The sequence below is a fragment of the Dermacentor silvarum genome, chromosome 5, assembly GCF_013339745.2.
Source record: "Dermacentor silvarum isolate Dsil-2018 chromosome 5, BIME_Dsil_1.4, whole genome shotgun sequence".
NCBI classification, from domain to species: Eukaryota; Metazoa; Arthropoda; class Arachnida; order Ixodida; family Ixodidae; genus Dermacentor; species Dermacentor silvarum.
This window is the reverse complement of record NC_051158.1, coordinates 51,044,010-51,064,452: the sequence shown is the minus strand read 5'-3', so window position 1 is coordinate 51,064,452 and position 20,443 is coordinate 51,044,010. Positions and strand designations below refer to the sequence as shown.

Sequence of the window (20,443 nt, the reverse complement as noted above, 5' to 3'; positions counted from 1 at the left end):
GTGAACGGAGACAGCACATGTGTTATGCGTGTATAATTAAGGGACACGTAGTACGATGTTCCGTGACAGTGGCTGCTTTCCACTCTCGATATGCTTCATCGAAATTTCTGCATATGCTTCACCGCATAACATGGCTCTGTTGTGGCAAAGTTGACTAAGGAGAACCGGCTATTCTGCAATGCAACTAAGGCCCTTGTAAGTGTCAAAATAAATGTAGTCCTGCACTTGGCAGATTTGGCTCAGTGTGCAAGGTTCCCTGTAAGTTTTAACCAATGCACACTTTTTCAGGTGCTTCGCCAACTGCTCTGTGCATGTTTTCTCTCGATGCCTGTGCTGGTACGATGCTTGGCTTGCGCAACTTCTGTTGCTTATTGCATACTTCTGTAGCTTATTGCAAACTTCGGTCGCTTGTTGCAACGTATTGGTCACTTTCTGCAATGTACTGTTTGCTTGTTGCAGTGTACCATTTATTTGTTCCAGCGCACCAGTCGCATTGCAACGTATCAGTCACTTGTTGCAACGAATCAATCGCTTTTTGCAGCATACTGGTCACTTGTGGCAAAGTACTGGATGCTTGTTGCATTGTATTACAGTCAAAACCTGCAATAACAGGATCGCCAGGAAAAGCAAAAAAAAATTGCTTTCGCAGTAGTTTCGTTGGTGCGAGAATGAGTCAGAAAAGACAGGGAAATAAATAGCTTGCAAAACAAAACTTTATTGCCTAAAGTCCGCTAGCTTACTTTGTCGAGCCTTGTTTTGCAGGACAGCTCTGCCTTCACCCTGTAAAAAGCTTTCCAATGCCACGTTGTCGTTGTGCTTACAGAAAAACGAACAAATTGTGTTGAAGGCATTTAATGCATCCCGCAGGTTCGCCTTCTTCTCTCGAAGTTTTAGTCCGAGGTGGTCCTCGGTGTCGTCAGCTTTGCGCAAGTTACTTATGATGGCCTCCTCAGTCATCTCATTGTGCACAATGTCTTCATCCGTGCAAATGAACTCGTCGATGCTGAGGCCATCTAGAACTTCATTTTCCATGGAACAAAGTTTGCCCCCATGAGAGTTGTTCTTCTGTATTTATTTTTCAGCCATGTTGGATATTTTTATTTGTGAATCATTATGATTCCTACAAGGCTCATTGGACCAGAAAGGTTTAATGCCAAGCAGGGATGAAAGAGCTGGCACAATATTATGGGCTGTAAGTCATGCGCTGTTTCGCGAGGTATCGGATGGAGTAAACATCTGCAGGTGTGAACATTATGGGTGTACGGTTGTCATCATACCTTGCTCCGCTCCTGCATCATGGAGTCTGGCATGTTGTAGGACAGGGGTTCTCAGGTACGTTCATCCCAGGGAACCCTGCTAAGCTCCATAAAATGCCAAGGAACCCCCCCCCCCCCCCCCCCCCGATTTAACCGAATTATCGAGGGTATCAAGAAAACAAACAAATGCTGCACTACGTCAAAACGCTTTTATTTACTCAATGAATCGTCAAATCTTGTTTCTATTTAGCACAAGACCAGTGCGGAAGCTGAAATTCTCTTCATCTCATGACTGATTAGCGCTAGCACCGGCGAAGGCCTCGCGACATCCTTCGCGGCGCGCGTTTTCATCTGAGACGCGCTTTGCACCAATGGGCGCACATCCCGATTATTTTTTCGCCACTCAGCTGCTCGCCAACAAATTGTCCGTCCATCGCGATGTAGCCGGTGCTTTTTATCTTTGACAGCTTTGCACTGAGTAAAAGCAAAACTACTGCTTGCCGCAACCGCTGTCGACGAAACCGCGGCCGCTATCGACGCGATCATGGACGGCGACTACGCAGTTGTGAAGGCACGCAGCCGACGCGCGCATCGAGTGAAAACGAAACTACTATTTGCCGCAACCGCTGCGGACGAAACTGCGGTAGTTATCGACGCGATCAGAGATAGCAACTACGCACTTACGGAGGCACGCGGCTAGCCGCCAACGCGGTGTTACGCGCGGCGATAAACGCAAGAATAAAGGCTTTAAAGGCACAATTAGGCACGAAGCGCTTCGGCGTTGCTGTCAGTCACGTGCCGCGTACGATTACCGCTGAGGACCACGGCGATGCGGACTGCGCCGCTTCGTTTCGGTTGGACGCTACGCCGTTCTTGCTCTTCTGCGGCGCGCATTTGCGGTGCTCCGCGTTTTTTTTTTCCCTTCAACGTATAGGTCAGTGCGCACGCTATCGGCACCTACCCTATCTACAAATAGGAGAAAGGCGCATGGTGGTAAGTTACGGCCTCCGAGATTCAAGTGCGAAAGCTTAGGCGCGCTGCCCGTTCTCAGAGGTTGGGTGGCTACAAGCTGCTTGCGTATTTATTGCGCAGTTCGCGCGTTGCTGTTACGCACTGTGATGTGATTTTTGACACTCGGGCACGGGTAATGGAGGTTCTTTGGATCAAGCGCACCTCGTGTTCGCCGTTTTAGACACTTGTCGGGAGCGGGACCAGGGAAAATTTATCAGTGGCTCGCGGAACCCCGAGCAGGGGCCTGCGGAACCCGTAGGTTCCGCGGAACCCACTTTGAGAACCCATGTTGTAGGAGATGGGGCCAAAAGCAGGCCCTGAGGCCACTCCTCTCTTTCTCTTTTTGAATAAAGATGTTTATACATCACCACCTCTTGACAAGAAGAAAAATTTAATCATTGATGACTCTAGTCTGAGTAATCATTGTTTGTGACTCTCCTGTGGTGGTGAAGGGCTGAGGCCTGACTTTTTCTTCCTCCTCTTACCTAGTCAGCCTTTCACTTCTTACCGATGGCTTTATTTAAATTATTTTATTCATATAATTTATTCCAGTGCTTCTGCAAGGTGGCCATTGGATAAGGTGCTCGTTTGTAAGCAAACTGGCATAGCACGAGCAGTAAGATTAGAAAACTGCATTTACACTTTTCTGCTTCTTTGCTGTTCACCGCTTTGAACAATAATCTTTGTCAAGTGACTGTAGAAAACTGTGGCCTGTCAGTTAATGCATTTACATTTACTCAATTCGAGCACACAAGTGTTTTTTCCAAGTAAATGAGTCCAAAAATTGCCCATGAATTACAATTGGATGCGAAACTAAAACTGCATTCACAGCATTGAAAACAGCCTACCATCCGAGCAGCCATTGTCGGGACAAGATGGCAATGGCAGTTTGAAGCCAAACATTTGCACACCTTTGTTTAATATAAGCAAGACGATTATTATTGATACCTTAGCAGGCAATAAGTCTTGGTTCTTCAATGTTTCACGCAGCTGCTATCTATGCTAGCATGCTCTTGGACAGGTAATAATGATTGATTGCATTAGAGAAGCTTAAAACTGAAGTTATTCTTTTATCCGACATATTTCCTGACAGACCAAGCCCCAGTCGAGAGTTGTTCCCTGTCACTGTCACTTGGGCGTGCCGAGGACTTCCCGACAGAAAAGCTGAACCGCCTGAGCCCGCCTCCAAAGACGTCCCCAACGAAGGGCTCGCCGACGAGGACGACTCGCGGCAGCAGCTTCCGTCCACGCCCCACTTACCTCAGCACATCTCCGACAAAGTCGTCGCCCAAGAAGGCAGGTGGCAGCAGTGGGCGGAATTCGGGAGCGGAAGCATCGGCGCTGCGAGCCACTTCCCCTACGACAGTGATGACAAAGCCGTGGACCGGTTACGACACCATGCCAGCAAAGTCAGCGGCAGATGTAGATGCCTCTGCGACGAGACCTGGAAGGGTTGCACTCCTGGCGGCAAAGTTTTCGCAGCCAGCGGGCGTGACCCCTTCGTCGAAGTGGCACTGCAAGTTCCCAGAGGTCGACGACCTGGAGCAGACACTGCCCAGCCGTGGTGGTCGCGGCGGCTGCTCGCCCATGGACGGTGACGAGAACTCGTTCGTGCCCGTCAATGGCATGGTCTTTCAGAGCCAGACGCTGAATCGTGCGCCCGTGCCTCTGTCGCCCGAGACGCTTAACCGCCGGATCCTGTCCCCACGTGTGACGCGTTCGTCGAGGTCGGCTCGGAACCTTAACTCCAGCTTCGACTATGAACAGGTCGGTGTGGCGCTTCTGGTGTTCTGACGGTGGTAGCTGAAGTTTGTTTTTGTCTTAGTAACACCCATGTCGCGTGTTTCTATTTGCGCCCAAGCCCAGTGCTCGACCGCTGGCGCCGCCATGCGCCGCTCGCGCGTACCATGTTTCTAGGTGGTTTCTTTCACCAAGGGCACTTGAACGCACTCATATAGTTCGTATGAATGCAAGCTTCAGAAGCGTGGCTCTATGGCCTAGTGGTTACGACGCTCGCTTCGGGACTAGGCATACGCTGGTTCGAATCTCGCTTTGGCTAGAAACCTGATTTTTTTTTTCTTGGTATCACGCTTTTTTTTTCCTCTCTGTTTGGAAGTGTGGTCAGTTGAACCCCGGGGCCACGGCGGAAGCCGCGGTGCCAGGCGCCGACGTGAAGCGGCGGTCGTTTGGGCACGCTCCGCAACACCCCAATGAAGAAATACAGCTCCAGTCAGGTAGACTGCTCCCTCCCTGATAGTGAGATTATATTTGGATCATCAAAACAGTGATGCGTTTATTTAGGAATGGCATCGATCCCTTAGCAGCAGCCACAGTCATGCCTAGTCACCACCAGCCCAGCGTGTTCTCCGTTCCAATGGTGGCGGCTAGCACGGCTGGGCTCGAGGAGCCGTGCGCTCGCGCGTGCCAGTCGAGCCCGGCCGTGCGGGCTAGAAACATAGTACACGCGAGTGGCGCATGGCGGCGCCAGCGGTCGAGCACTGGGCTTGGGCATAAATAGAAACACGCACCACCCGGGGTGCGTGTTTTCTCAAGCTCAGTTAACTTGAAATTGTATTGCTACTACGCGGCATACTCGGTAGCCATTGAATGACTTCAGTAACCCGACACTAAGCACTTGTGGCGCTACCGTTCTGAGTGACAGATGCATGAACAGACATGCACACATGTGTACATGCACGCAAAGAGACAGACAGATAGAAAAAGAGATGGCTGAACGCTCTGCTCTATTCACTTGTCCTGTCAGCAGTGCAGTTTCTCTGTGTATGCAGCCCTACGCTTGCCTCCCGGTAGGTTTTAACCAGTGCACGCTTCTTCGGGCCAAGTCTTCGCCAACTGCTCTGTGCGCGTTTCCTCTCGATATGCTTGTGCAACCTTGGCCACTTGTTGCAACGTTACGGTCATTGCAAGGATACAGTAGAACCCCACTGATACATTTTTCATGGGACCGTAAAGAAAACGTAAGAGCCGGGAAACGCAAGAGCTGAGAAACAGGAAAAATTTAGAAATGGGAGTAGTGTTGAACTGCACATAATAATATTTTAATTCTTACATGTGAAAAAAAGTCGTAGTTTCGCCCGAAAGCCGAAGCATCGATTGCGATAACAAATTAGCAGACAGCTATACAAAGTAAGGATAGTAGTTTTATCGTCCGTATAAACTTGTAAACATTGGCTTATAACTATATTAACAAGCATGGTGTCAGCGCCCACAGGCAAACATGAATACATCACACTCGATGAGCGTGGACGCGCGCTGTCAAACGCTGGCGTGAGGAAGCACCGCTGCAGAAGCGACCGAAGTGACCTTCATGCTGTTGTCTGTCGCTTCAACGCAGACTGAGCGCCTAGAACACACAGCACGCACAAAGCTACGAGCCGCCGACGCACCTACACTGCCTAGACTCTGCCCCCAATGCAGATCGCTTCCAAGATACGGCCCGCGCGACTGCGCGCCGCTGCGCAGTACGCAGTTGATGCCTGAGTACATGCCAGAGTACAGTACAACACCGCCCGCTATCCCTCCCCACTCGCTCCCTTGCCAGTGCCTCAAGCGCAACGGAAGAAGGTATGCTTCCTCCCTGCATTTTCTTGCGCGCGCGAGATTTAGACGCGGTCGTTGGCTCCCCCCGCACGCTTTCACTCGCACATACAGCATATAGCGTGCGGCGACGGCGTTATCGCCCTTGGATTTTATACGGAACATCTATGAGCCAAAACCAATTTTAGAGCCACAACGCGTCATAGACACCATCTTTAGATAGCAAATACGAATATCAAGGGCCATACTTTTGTTGGTGGAAACCGAAAGTACGTTTTAGTTGTCGCCCCGAGCACTTGGGCGGCCAATGCCATCATCAAGCCACCAAGCAAAGCGACATGAAAAGTGAAAATGGCCGCTCCGGCCGGCGCGGGGTGGCAGTTCGCAACATATGATGCAGGAACAGTCCCACAGTTGCGACGCAACAGCGGGGTTACCAATGCATTGGGTTCTATGGGAGCTGTGCCAGGACCGGCCGAAAACGACGTAACAGCCAGAAAAACGTAGCACCCAGGAACGTAACAGTGCGGTTCTACTGTATATAGATTTATCGTCTTCGTAGTAATGTGCAAGTCCTAATGTCCCTTTTCACCGCTAAATTTAGTTGACTGCCTTGTTCAAAACCAACGTAAAATGCAGGAACATCAGAGAATGGCGACATATCAAAGGGGAACATATTACAGTAAAACCCCGGTGATACGAACCCGGCTGGTACGAATTTCGGTGTGATACGAATTCGTAACATTCCCCGGCCGAAATACATTGCTCACAATATGAAAAAAGTCGGCTGTTCGAACATGTTGCCGCGCCGCTATGGATCATACGAACGCGTGAGCAACAGCGGCGGTGGCACAGCGGGATCTGGGCGGGATCCATAGTCGCCAAGCAAGCGACTACGTCACGCGGCTGCGCAATCTCTCATTGGTCCTCATGTCGAGCGGACCTGATCACATCACAGCCTAGCCGATGCTTAGTGAGAAATTAGACGAGGACCAATGCTGCAACGACGACCACGGCGCAGCCCCAACAGCCAAAACGCTCCCTGCACTCGACTTGCTCTGGCGTTCAGTGGCGTGCGAAAATATTCCCAAGATCACGTGCGCGCACTTATGCGCCTTTCAGAAGGCGATCGTTGACGATTTGGACAAGAAGAAAACGTCCTGTTGATACGTTTTTCAAGGGACCACGAAAAAAAAAAGAAGAAAAAAAAGACGCAGTATCGCCCGAAAGGTGAAGCAACGGAAACGCAGCAGCAGCAGCAAGCGAATTGACCTTTGCGCTGTCTCTCGCTTCAACGCGAACTAAACGTCGAAGGCACAGCGCATACGAAGCTACTGGCACTAGGCACACTTGGTCAACTATCGCAGATCATTTCGATGATAAGGTCCGCGCCGGCGCGCACTATGTGCACGTCGCAGATTGCTTTCAGAATACGGCAGTAACGGCAACCGCGCGGGTGCGTCGTATCTGCAACGTGCCGGTCGCTTGTTGCAACGCATCGGTCGCTTGTTGCAATGTACAAGCTGGCCGATAAATTTACGTGACCGCAACATTCATACGCAACGTGACGTGCTGGTACATTATAGATTGGCGAAGTATCACGGGGAACGCCCAGTTATTCGAATGCGAAAGCATCTGCGATGGTTAATTCGAACATACCGCGCACTGACAATGCTCTCAGCAGTGCGCCAAATCACGTGGCGGCGCCTCCAACCGGCATTGCTCCGACACCGCCAGAGAGCAAAAGCTTAGGCGAGACCCCTCAACGCTGCGCGGAGAAAAAAAAAGAGAACCGCTGCGTCACGCCAAGGTCGCCGTTTCTGCGTGGCGCTGGAACACGCGTGTACGTGCCGACGTCTCAGCCAATGCTGCGGATGCAGCGCAGAGGGAAGCAACGGCGGAGGCCCAGTTCAGCCAACGCTCGCTTCAACGGCAGAAACCGAAACTTCAGGGAGCGGGCTAAGCGGTGGACGCGCACGGAGACAGTCGAAGGTGAGGGGGCTACGAGGGTGTTGAGAGGAAGGGCGAGGGGAGTCGCAGAAGCTACAAAGTTGCCGAGGCCAAATCTGCTTCCCTGCCGCCCTCCTCCCTCACCTGCGACGGCCCCGCGCGCGCCCGTCGCTGTGTTGCCTCTTCCTCTTCACAACCACAATCTCTCTCTTTCGGCGTGCTTGCGCCGCCCGCTCCCTGAAGTTTCGTTTTCGGCCGTTATCGCGAAGCGAGCGCGGGCAGTTTCGTGGCCCTCGCTCGATATGTGCTTGCACGCCGCGATATTTCACGAATCGCACCGTTCGTACGTCGTGCTATGGTGCACGAATATTTCAAAAATAAGTCCTTCTTTTAATTCGAAACAAATTTTTGGGCCCCTTCGAGTTCGAATTATCGAGATTCGACTATACTTGGAAGTCAATGGGATTTAGGTCGGGACCGCGAAAACGCGACGTAGCAGCCGGGAAAACGCAGCAGCGAGGAAGGTATCAATTGGACCCCACTATTAGAAATCTTTTCTGGTAAAAATAAATTCATTTTTCTTGAGATTGTGTATGTTTTGATGATACGAATTTCGGGTGATACGAATATTTCACGCGAACCCGCGAGATTCGTATCACCGAGGTTTTACTGTATACATGGGAGTCTATGGGATTAAGGTCGGGACAAGTGATTAAGCGATCCCGATTAAACCAGGGTGAAGCATTCAGCCTCACGTTTCTCTGCCCGGTCGGCCTCTCACTCCACTCTTGCTTCGTGGCTTATCTATGCATTAATTGCTCAATGTACCACTTCATCTGCCTCGGAGAAAACTGCTGCGGGCGCTTGGTGGTCTTGATTTGATTCACAAATTGCTGCTTATAAATTTGAAGCACGTGCTGATAGTCTGAAAGCACTAGTTGCCACAGGGGAAAAAGAGGGGTGAGGTTGACAGTTACTTGTCCCATGCATTCATTTGAGGCCTAATAGGAATAGTGTCCAGATATTCTACAGGGGCACCCTGGTTCAAATTCCACCACCACATAATATTTTTATTGAGGAGCTTCCAAGCGAGGCTGTGTCAGACTTGTCATTGCCACCTGTGTTCTATGCCGGAAATTCTAGAGAGAAAAATTTGGCCTTCCTTGCAATGCTAATTGCAAATGAAGCTTTCCAGCGAAATCTGGGAGCTGGAGTTGAGATGAAATAATCTGCTGGCCTGAACCTGACTTATTGTTCCTTTTCTAACATCATTTTTAAGCAAGGTTTCTTTGTTGTCTGGCTGGAGCTCGAACCCTTCTGTTTTGCAGGATGTCATTGGCCGGGAGAACAAGGCTACTTCCACAGCCGAAGATGCCGGAACACCCGCGTCGCTTAAGGAAGCATTCTGGACAATCACTTCTGTCTGACCAGCTGTGCGTGAGCCGGTCACTGAGCAGCCGCGCAACACTGTTTAGTTGAGTAATGAAAACCTGCCGCAACAAGCGCCACAACCCCTTGCATTGCTCCACGGCAGTTGCACCCGTTGATAACACTTGACATGTACAGATTGCATAAGAAAGACGCTGTCCGCAACAACAGGCAGTCATGTGCTGGGACGTCATGGTCATTACCTCCGAAGGAAGCTGACTGCAAAGACAGAACGGTCAGCATTGCACCTTAATGAAGCTGATTGCAATGATAGGACTGTCAGCTGCAACAGCAGGACCGTCGCCTCCAACGACAGGACAGTCAGCCTTGCATCTGTCGGAAGCTGAATGTAACGACAGGACAGTAAACACTGCAATCACTGAAGGTGAGGACATTGTGTGTGTGTGTGCGCGCATGGTCCGGACTCTGGTTGCAGTGACTCTACAATGTCGATAAACGAGAGATGGTCGGCGCTGACTTCCCACACAACGAAAAATGCATGTGGCCACTGGGCCTTCTGGAAACAGTGTGAGCAGCCTACGACGACGTCATTTGTCTAGTCTTGTTTAGCCCCCTTTCCCTTCAACGTCTCGAAGGGCTCTCCCTCTTCATGTTACGCTACGAGAACCTGTCGTTTTGCCTTCAACCCCCCTCCCCACCCCTGTTCCCTTTTTCAGAGTGTGTTATATATATATAGTATATATATATATACTGCTCGGCAGTTGTTGCATTTTTTTAGTCGCCTGAGAGTTTCTTTTTATATATAGTTCCCCAGAGTCATTCGTATATTCGTGGGATGAGCATATAGAAATATGTGACAAGGTTGTGAATGCGTGCTCCACAGAACGCACCCATTGGAGTGTCATCTTCCCCTTCCCGGTGTTTCCCCTAACACTTTGTTGAGAGGAATGTCGTGCTCTCATCATAATCGTCAGCTAAGTTTAGCTTGGTTGTCGCTGCAATGAGGCATAAAATGAGTTGGGGGCGTCTGCGCGGTGTCTGCTCGACGTTGCACAGGCTCGGGGTTTTTTGTTAATGCACACAGTGAGGACTGCTCTTCCATTCATAGTCAGGCTACTGCTTGTAGACTTAAAAGAAGACCACTCACAAAGAACCAAGGGGTTTCTTTGCAGATGAGAGCACTGCACAATTAACTTAGAAGAATTTCTAGGATGAGAGTAGTTCTTTTATACCAGTCTTTCATAATGTCTTGGAATTGCAGCAACTGCTATGACCAGCATTGTCGTCGTCTTTTGCAAGGTGCAAGCGTGCGTGGAAGTGCAAGAACTTTGTATAGTTGTGTCCATGTCTTTGCTGCAACAACTGCATATGGACGTGATAAGTTAAATCTCTTGTTAGTTGTGTTTTTGGCATTCACGATAGACACTTTTCAAAAACCATTGAGTTGGCTTCCTTGCATAACTGGATACCCCAAATATGATGATTCCCATAATTAAAAATGACATCCAAGGGTTAAAAGGCCCGTTTCTTACTGCATTGCATGCCAAAGCATCGCGTGCTTTGCATAAATATTTCACAAAGTAAATTGCAGTAGCAGCAGATATGTAAACAGCATAAACAATATGTTCACTGCTTTGTTTAGGACACAAAGTGTTGCAGGAATGTTCTCCTGCTGTTTACGAAAAAATGCCACGAGCCTTTTTCACATAGTGGTGAAGTTGCCATTCCTGCAATGCCTTGTTGAAAATGCGGAAGATACTACATTTGTTGGAATGATAGTGTTACGGGGAGGCTGTTTGTTTGTTATGTGGCTGTTTCATTTTTTTTAAAGACTTTTCCATGCCAAAAAAAGTCGCATCGAAATTTATATCAAGACAATTGTCAGTATACAGCAATTACTTATCTCTGCCAATCAACATCACTCTGTTTAGTTCAAGAAATGGCCTTTTTTAAGAAAATTGCTGAGTACTTCTGGCATGCCAGCCAGAAAATTAAAAAATCTTGGTCTGTTGATAGTGCCACTGGCTTTCTTTACACGTCTGCATGCTCCACTTTTATGAAAGCCTGTGCTGTAATATTCAAAGTTTAAAATGCGCGTTAATGCACATGTATCTTGTAGAGGGGTGATCTATCACATGAGCAAACACATTCCCAGTCAGCAAAGGGCAGCAAAAGGCTGTTGAACAAATTATTTAGAGCCGTTAAGCCGTCTTTTGGTAATAGCCATGAACTATAGATAAAGGTGTATCATTCTCATCATTCACACACACTGAGCTGGATTTCGACCTGTGACCAGCTCAACTCATCGGCCCTTACTGTATTTTTGCTAGTACATAACTCACGTCTGCATGTAACCCGCAACCCTTAATACAGCCCTCGACAGAGGCATGGAAAATAGAGAAATCCAAACTTACCCATGCGCACACTTCACAGCATTTCACCCTGAATTGCCATAGAGCCACATTTCAAAGTCAAATTTGTGTATAGCCAACACTCCATTTTTGTACTTGCATTTCTTGATTTTTGAAACATGGCTAGTATGCGCGAAAATACGGCCTATTGGGTCAACATGTCGTAAGGAGTAAGGCTCATCTGCATCGGGGAAAAGGCTTAACAGCACTAAAATGTCAGTGAGGACCATTACTTCCACGTTGAGCAGTGTTGCTGTGCTAGAAAGCCAACTTGAAGTTTCTGAAAAGGGTCTATTTGGTGCCTAACGTTAATCAAATTTTTTAAACATTTTTCTTTTCTTGTAGCCTATACTTTGGCATAGATTAATATGACTGTGGCATCCCTGTTAATACCTTTAGTTGTTGTTTGAATGGAATCTAAGGTGAACATCCCTGTATGCTTTTAACTAGAGGCTATGCAGCTTGTTTTTTCTGCAGGGTCCATGGTTAAAGGCACGGTAGCAACAGAGAGTTGTAGACGACATGAAATCTGGTCTCAATGCAGTACTATAGGACGTGCCCATAGTGTGTACTGTGTCGTGACCGGAATTCAATGACTCTCTTGTGATATCTCCAACTGATCATTTCCAAGCACTCCGGTATTACTTCTGTGGTTATGTAAGGCAGCAATTAGGCTTTATTACAGGACGATGCTGGCTCCTGTTATAAATGAAAATTCATTGGGATGTTAACAAAATCGCCCAGGGGAATTGGGGCTAACGGTGTAACCACTTAGCCTGACGAGGCCTCAGGTCGATGAGATGCACTCGTACGATTGAAATGAACAATACAATTTTTAGACACAGCAATGCGAGGTGACTGCCCCAGAGTTACAAGGATGTAGAGCAACAATAAGAGCACAAATTTCTGTCTTTAGGGTAATGTGAAAAATATGGTTATATACTGAGTGTACAGATGAGCAGTATAATTTGATCAGATTTTTAAGCAGCCCAAAGAGATTTCATATCGTGAGACACATGTACAAAATAACAGCGATTAAGAAGAGTAAACTGACAGGTGCGGCAAGTTGAGCAGGTTGGTAAAGTTGTGTGGCGATTGTAAAGCGGCGCTCAAAAAAGACGAGGACAAAGAAAAGTGGTCATAAGTGATGCCTAACAGCGCATGTGACGTGTACCTTTTCTTTGTCCTCGACTTTTTTGAGCACTGTTTTACAATCACCGTGTAAAAGATGTAACCATAACTGTACTAGAGAAAATAAGGTCACCGTAAAAAAAAAAATAAGGAAAGGGAAAGTGGACGAACAACTTGCCGCAGGTTGAAGCTGAACTGACGTCTTCTGCGTTACGTGTGCAGTAGGTCCATATACGAGCACGGGTTTGTGTAAGAACACTCATGGAAACCTTGAGTTGGTAATAAGTATGAAAAAGGAAGCATTCTGGACCAAATGAAATATGGAGAGTAACAACATGGAAAGTAAAAGTCATTATTATTGTTAGAGTCTACTTATCCTGGAAATATAGCTATCTCACAATACTTTGTAGTCCTGCAGGGAGTGCTTTGAAGTGGCCAGTCAAAGATACCATTACAACTCACTGTAGCTGGCAGCTCTGGTACCAGCTGGCACAAGGAAATATTCTGCTGTTAATTCATACCTTCTTGCTCACTTTTTTTGCTTGTGATGATGTACGTACAGTGCTTGCTTGTCAGGTGGCGACCACCCTGACCTTGTTTACTTCTGGTCTATATGGCACGGTTGTTGGTGAGCTGCTGTGCTTGGTATCTGCACTGGCATTGCTAGTAGTCCTTGTAAACGCAGTGTCAGCCAAGTCAGTCAGGAGTTGTGTATGTGTACACAACCCTGTAGGAAACCTAACAGAAATTTTGTTTTTGGCACGGACTAACTTTCATTGAATTTCGGAATCCACGGTTGTCATACTGGTTGGAATTTCTGCGGTGAGATTTTATCAATGTGATGACAGAAGGGGGTGATGCTAGACGTGACAACAGTTGTGACAACTGTCGTCACGACAGTCAGTTCTGCCGTTAGCTCGACGTCCTCTTGCTTGTAAGGGCAGTTCTGTCATGGTAGAAAACTGTCACCACAAGATATCCAGCTGACAACAGAAGCTTTCGTTGCATTTTGAGACATTCTCGTCGTCTTTTTCAACAGGGTGTGCATAATCTACCACCTAACATTGGCATTTAAGGCTGAGCCTCGCCACGAGATTCATTCATCTCTACACTACCACAGCTGTAGCACTGGTCTTGTCGGTCCATCCATCCATCCATCTATGGTTTCGGGAGCAGTGTGTGTCATACACTGCCAGAAAGAGCTATTTAGGTGTTTACAACTTAATAGAGATAGTAGCAATTATAGATATGCATCTGTTACAAAGTAATGAAGGGCACATAGTCTTGGCCTGACTTTTTAAATCCCAAGAACTCAGGCTTAGTCACAAATTGCACTCGCAGCTGAGATGCTCGTCAGCAGTTAGAAAAGACATGAAGGACTGTCGCTCAGTGGCAGATTATTATTTTTGTTCTTTCTTGTTTGCACGTGCAACGAAGCTAGAAATATAATTTATTTTGTGAACACGCAGTTACATTTGCACCGATTTAGTCGTTCGCATAACTGACTGTTTTGAACAGTGTGTGCATAGTGTGAATTATTATTCTGCTCTCGTTAGGTGTAAGGATGTTCAGCATGTCTCATCTTTCATGACCATAGATCTGCGAGTTTGTGCTCTTTTTTTTTTTTGCAGGCACAGATATGTACACAGTGTTATCTTTAGGTGTACCATATGTGATCATAAAGTGTTTGCTGGTGAGCAAAGTGGTGCAACTAAAAAGGCTGTGGAGGAGCCACGTTTAGCTACTCTTCTTGTACTCGTGGATGCGCGACGATAATCGTTTGAAAAGAACGTTAACCGGATGTGTGAATATTCAAGGTCTCTGTAAGCTTTTCACCTTCTACTAACCTTTGCTCAGGGTCGCCTTCGTATAATCAGCCTACTGTTCTGTCAGCAGAAAATGTCAATTGGTGGAGCAGCTTCCAGACGGAATGTTGAGGACTAAAATTCACAATTTCTCTGTACCATTCATGCATTATTGCTTGTTATTCTGTTGCCTGTCCTGTCATGTGTCAGAAGTGTGCAGTTGTTTTAGTGTACAAGGGGGGGGGTGCTAGTGATCTGACATATGTTACTCTAAACTCTCTGTAGTATCCGCAGTCAAGCTTGAATGCCACATTCCAACTAAGAACTCCATTGCGTTAGCCACAGTGCTTGTAAGCGTATGTGCCACTTGCGGCTGTGGTTTCTCTAAGTCGCTTGATTTGTGAGTTGCGTGCAAATAGCAACGTGCGTTCAGTGTGAAAGATCTCTCAACGTTTTTAGCGGCCTTATACCCTTTTTTTTTTCTTTGCAGTACTTGTTTGCAAGCTAATTGTCCTAAGAGCCAAGCACACCGCTAGATTTCGATCTAGCCCTGCACTCTGTCTAGTGTCATTTTGGTTTACACCCTTGAACAAAGCGGAAAATTTGTTTTTTTTTTTACATGCACTTTGCTGGCTGGCTGTAAATGACAGGGTCGTAGAAGTTTGACGCAAGCAAACGGCTGTATTCGTAAATGCAGACTGACTCGATGCGATACTTCCTTGACATTGCCAGGGAGAGGGTTAGTGCTGGACATTATTTGTGTAGTCACCACACCACAGTGACACAGTTTTGCGATTTACGAGCCATAAGTTTGTAATCGAGGCTTAGAAACAAATGGCCTTTTTTTTTCTTTTTTGCAAATGCAGATGAACTTGCAGCACTTTCTCGACTTTGCCAAGTGGAGGGTTAATGTCTGTCCTTATCTGTGCACTCTCGTAACATCAGCGACGTGCCTCTGCGATTTATGAGCCATATTTCGTCAAGTCCTTTAGATGTCTTCTTGAAAGGCAGTAGAGGGGGAAGGGTAGTTCCTCTAGCATCACCTCATCGGTGGGTTCGGGAACGTGTATTGGAGAAGTTGAGTGGCTACTTCCATTGGAGTGGTACCAATGCTCAGATCGTCAAAGCAAGAACCTCACCGAGCACTACTATTTACCGTTGTTGTGAATACGTGTGAGCTTTTGCTGCCAAAGTGTGCATCTCTCTATGCGCTTTGCAGTCTCAGTGTGATCGTAGCACTGTTTCGTACGAGCCTTTATTGTTCAGAGGACCAAAAGCAACGTGGTGATCGGTCGTGCGTGCGCATTTAACAGCAGAAAAGGAAAATATTCGCTCAGCACATCCTAGGATTAAGAAAGTTCACTTGCACCACAGGTGCGCGTTCTATGGCTCACTGCTTGTTTGCAACTTGTCGGTGAAATAAAAATCTATTTTACCCGGCTGAGTAGTCCGGCATGTATTCCGCAAGTTTAGCTCGGCAATAGCATATATATTCTCTCTCTGGAAAGAGCTGCTGTCTGAATGTGGACATTGAGAAGACGTTTGACTGTCATGTTATGGCGTGCATGGTTATAAAACGGAGCTATATTTCCTTCTTTTTTTAACTGACAGGACAACGCGATTTTGCCAGGTAACTGCGAAACAATATGTTAACGCTACACTTCTTATAGTGGCTGTTCACTCGGGCTAAAGTATTTTTTCTGGGGCCTGCTTTAGATGTGAATTATTTTTTACATTGCTACGTAGGTAGCTGATAAGTATGCCTCGTTACTTTATTTATTTAGCATCATTCCTGTACACTTGGCATTGCATTTGTAATGTACCTTGAAGCATTGAGTTCCTGGCAGCAAGAATGGACTGTCATGTTCCCACAACCTTTCAGAAGAAAAATTTGTGTAGAGGTTGTTTATGTCACCTGGCTTCTAATCTTTATTTTGTGTGTGTGTGTGTGGTGTTGCCGTGCAATCCATCAACACGCTTGTATTACAATAGTAGTTGCAAATGTGCTGGCTGTTCAGACTGTTCTTTTAGCCGTCTGCAAATCTTTATGCCTTGAGCCCTCTTTTAAATAGCATTGAAGGTGCAGGGTCAATTAGAAATTAAATATATATACAATATATATTATATAGTATATTAATTGAAGGGAAGAGAATAAGTTTCACGCGGCATCTCTGCCTGTTCCACTGCAAAATTACCACAAGAGCTTTAGAGTTGGGTGTTCAGTTCTATGCCTCAAGCGGCAGCAATAGTCGAGGCTTGATTTGAGGCAGCGGTCTGTGATAAAAAGTATGTATACATAGGTAGCCTACATCCCAGTGTCCTGGTTGCTGCTATAGTCGAGCTTTTGTTTTCTTTATTTTTATTATTATTTTTTTTTGTCTGCTACAGTAGGGCACCCTTCTGCCTAACCTCAAGGTCAGCGTCCCTGCACAGCAAAAACTCCTTAATGGTAGTGGCAAGCCATGTCTATAGGATGAAAATTATGTGCATTGTGAATGTGTGTTCCTTTTTTTTTACCACAGAATCCCAGTTTGCATACATTGCCTCTACACTAGAAAATATGCAGTTGGCCGATTCTATAACAGTACCACGCGAGCGTCCACTGGTTGGCCAGTCAGTGCCTTCTAACGGTGCGAAGGCGCTTACTGGCCGGCCAGTCAACGCTCGCGCGGTACTGTTAAAGAATCGGTCGACTGTGCATTGTTGCACTGCTCTTGTTGAACTGCCGACGGAACTGCTGCATTTAATGATTGTGGCTATAGTATCATGGGTGACTGGAACACGAACAGGACGGTTCACGTACATATGCAAAAAAAAATGAAAAATAAAGTGTAGAATTTTATTGGTAGGTTATGTGTCAGGGGCAATTCACTTGCCCTTGTAGTACAGTGACATTTCATTCGCCATCAAAAAGGTAGAGGAGGCTGTAGCTAAAAGCTGCCCCCATAACAGCAGCTTGACAGAACCCCTGCTCTACAAAACAATCGGCTAAACTCATGCACCATATCACTCTTGCAAGAGTACCATATCACTCTTGCAAGTTATTGTCAAGGGTAGTAATGTGTCTGTTAGTCTAAGAACAGTACTGCAGTTTTACTGTTGGAATTTAAATTTCGCATTGTGAGTTTCACATGTGGCAAACTGCCTGGCACTGTGCAAGTCAATGGCACATCCAGTCACTGCTCAAGTACAAAATGAAACTGCATAAAGCATTGTGTTGATAACTGGAGCACTAAGCACCAAGACATAGCCAACTTATTCTGCAAGGGTCATGTCACCATAATAGAGTGTTCTGACATAGTGTGTGCTTACTAGAGCAAATGTTTGCAGGATGGGCTATCAGAATGCGTACAAGTGAACAGTGGTGCTGGTGATGCTAGCTAGTGACACAATGTTGAACAAAAGCATGCAGTGCTTTTATTGCAGTGACCAATGGCACTCCACATACTGTCTACGTAAGCGTGCCAACAGCGACCTAATCCTAGAAAAAGTATTTTTGCAACTTTTTGTTTTTGTGGAAATAGTTCATGCTACACAAAAAGTCTGTGACATGTTATCTATCCTTGATTGCAATGTCACAAGGTGGTGCTAGCAGCCTTGCTGCTCCTGGATAAGGCTTCTGTTATTCTAGTATACCGTATTTATTTGAATATAAGGCGAGGTTGTTTCCCAGAATTTTTAGCACCGAAGTCACAAAATACCTTATATACAAATTTTGCCTTTAGGTGTGGCTCTACGGCAGCACGCGCTGTGGTGCCGTGAAGCCACCCTATAAGGAGAAATTCGCACTTCCGTGAAGCCACACCGTTAAGGCAAAATTCGCATATAACCCACATGTTGAAGCTTGCTTCCCCCCCTATTTCATGGTTGCCATTTTTCATTTTGGCTGTGTTAGTAATTCAATATTTCAGGCAATCCCCGCCGAGTCTCGATAATTCGTCGGCTACTCTGTATCGCCTTATATTGGTGTGCGTACTCAAGTTTTTTTTTCTTGGGTCCCCCCGATTGCATCCTCGCCTTATAATCATGACCACCTTATAATTGAATAAATACGGTACATTAATATTAGTGTGTCACCTCTTTGCTGAACTTTTCCAATGAAGGAACTTTTTGCTGCTGTTTGGGGGAACCTGACCTTGAAGTTCACTAAGGGTGTATATTCAGGTCGTTTTACGGGAGTTGTAAGTAAGCTGAATAATGCGAAACGAGGAGGGCTCGTGTACATAGTATTTTGTTACAAAACACAGACATGAAGAGATATGTTTAGGTTGTGTATGTGTTGGAATTTTTTTTTTCCAGTTCATGTTGTAGTGGGAAACAGGACTTCAGATAGTGCTGAAAGTTCTTATAGTGAAAAATAGTCCCCGGTGTGATGCATTGCTCTATAACGCAGCTGTACTTGTTTTTTGGAACAACTGATGCGATGCATTTTACCATGCACCTTGTTCTGTTCACATGTAGATTGTACATACAAAGAGGCTTGTTTTATTTGTTATATAGTCTATATGCATAGCTATGCACGTGTTATTTAGTTGTTGCATTTTAACCCACACTTCAGATATAGTTTTTGTTCTTGCTTTTGCAGGCCACTGTAGAATAGGTTACTCGGTTTTTGGCTGTCGTTCATTTTAAACTTTTTTTGTGTGTTAAGAAGCAACAGTGGTCGCAGACAGGTTGTGATGAGCAAGTTTTTTGAGGCCAGTTTTGTCGTGCAGTGGAGTGCATTTGCCATCTGCTTCTTGAGGCATGGATGGTTGTTCTCGGTTTAATGCCACCATGTTGGGTGCATCAACGCAATGCCAAAAAATTTTTAATTGCAGCTTCCCGGTTGTGCATTTAAGGATGTGGGCCTGAATTCGCAGAGAAATCTCGTATGGCACAGCACTTCATGAGCACTTCATTTGGCAGATAACTTTTTAAGATTAAAAGCCACTGGCCAATGAAAATTGTGAATTAAAAGGCTTTGGGAATTCTGCCCCAACCTGATTATCCCTTATTTTGACCACTAATCCCAAATGCCTTGTTTAAACTGTTCACTGGATTAATGTTCTTACAATTTAGGAATATCTCTCTATTTCCACATGATCGACAAATTGAAGCCTGCCAAATGTGAGTGCTCTTCTAAATTCAGGTTGTGAAGTTGCACACCAGTCATAAATTGCAGTGTTGAAGATTTATCATTCCGTGCAAAACCCAGTCACTGTAAAGCAAAATTAAGTACATATGTAAGAAACTTGCACCATGTAGGCACACTCGTTCACTTGACTGTTGATTGCCTTGGGGTGTTTGTATTCTTGAATGTGTGCCTGAAATTATGTGGTACCGGTTTTTAATTGAGATGATTGCTGTGTACATGGGTGAGCACCATCGTTTCTACAAGTGTCGGAATGTCATCACTGGTGAGCGAATTGTATTCAGATGTTTTTTTTTGTTTGTTTGTTTGTGTGGAGACTTGCTACAGTGCAAAATCAAGGTGTTTCGTATTGTACTCGTGTTGCCTTTGACGTGGTGATTCGACGATCGATTGTTTATTTGGTTTAGAGCCTAAGCAGCCTGAGGCTAATTATTTAGAGTGGAACTCTCAGCTTGGAGGGGTAATAAAAACATCTCTAAAGCTTTCCCTACGTCTTCTTGTCTTCACTATATGCGTAGTTCTGGCAGTTTTGTTGCTGAAGTAAACCAAGCAGCCATTAAACAAAGCTTTACTTTGGGGGTGGCTTTCTTGTCGGTGATAACCTAAGAATTCAGTGCAAGGTCTGCCCATGAAACCGTACCAAACCCGCTCTCCAGTGGCGTAGACAAAGGGGGTGGGAGGGTGCACACTTGGCACGTGCCCCCCGCCCTCTAAATTTCCGTGTTAGTATGCAGCCTGCCCAGTTCCCCTTTCCCTCTCTGTTCCATCCCCCCTCCCCCCCCGCAAAAACAATTATGG

General features: G+C 46.3%; 1 long non-coding RNA gene across 1 annotated transcript; it reads left to right on the top strand.

The window, feature by feature from the left end:
* Window positions 1-1,800: 1,800 nt before the first annotated feature.
* On the top strand, window positions 1,801-20,131 carry LOC125945631 (uncharacterized). Its single transcript, XR_007467097.1, has 2 exons — window positions 1,801-4,034; window positions 9,104-20,131. It is a non-coding gene; the product is annotated as an uncharacterized LOC125945631 (long non-coding RNA).
* The last annotated feature ends 312 nt before the right edge of the window (window positions 20,132-20,443 follow it).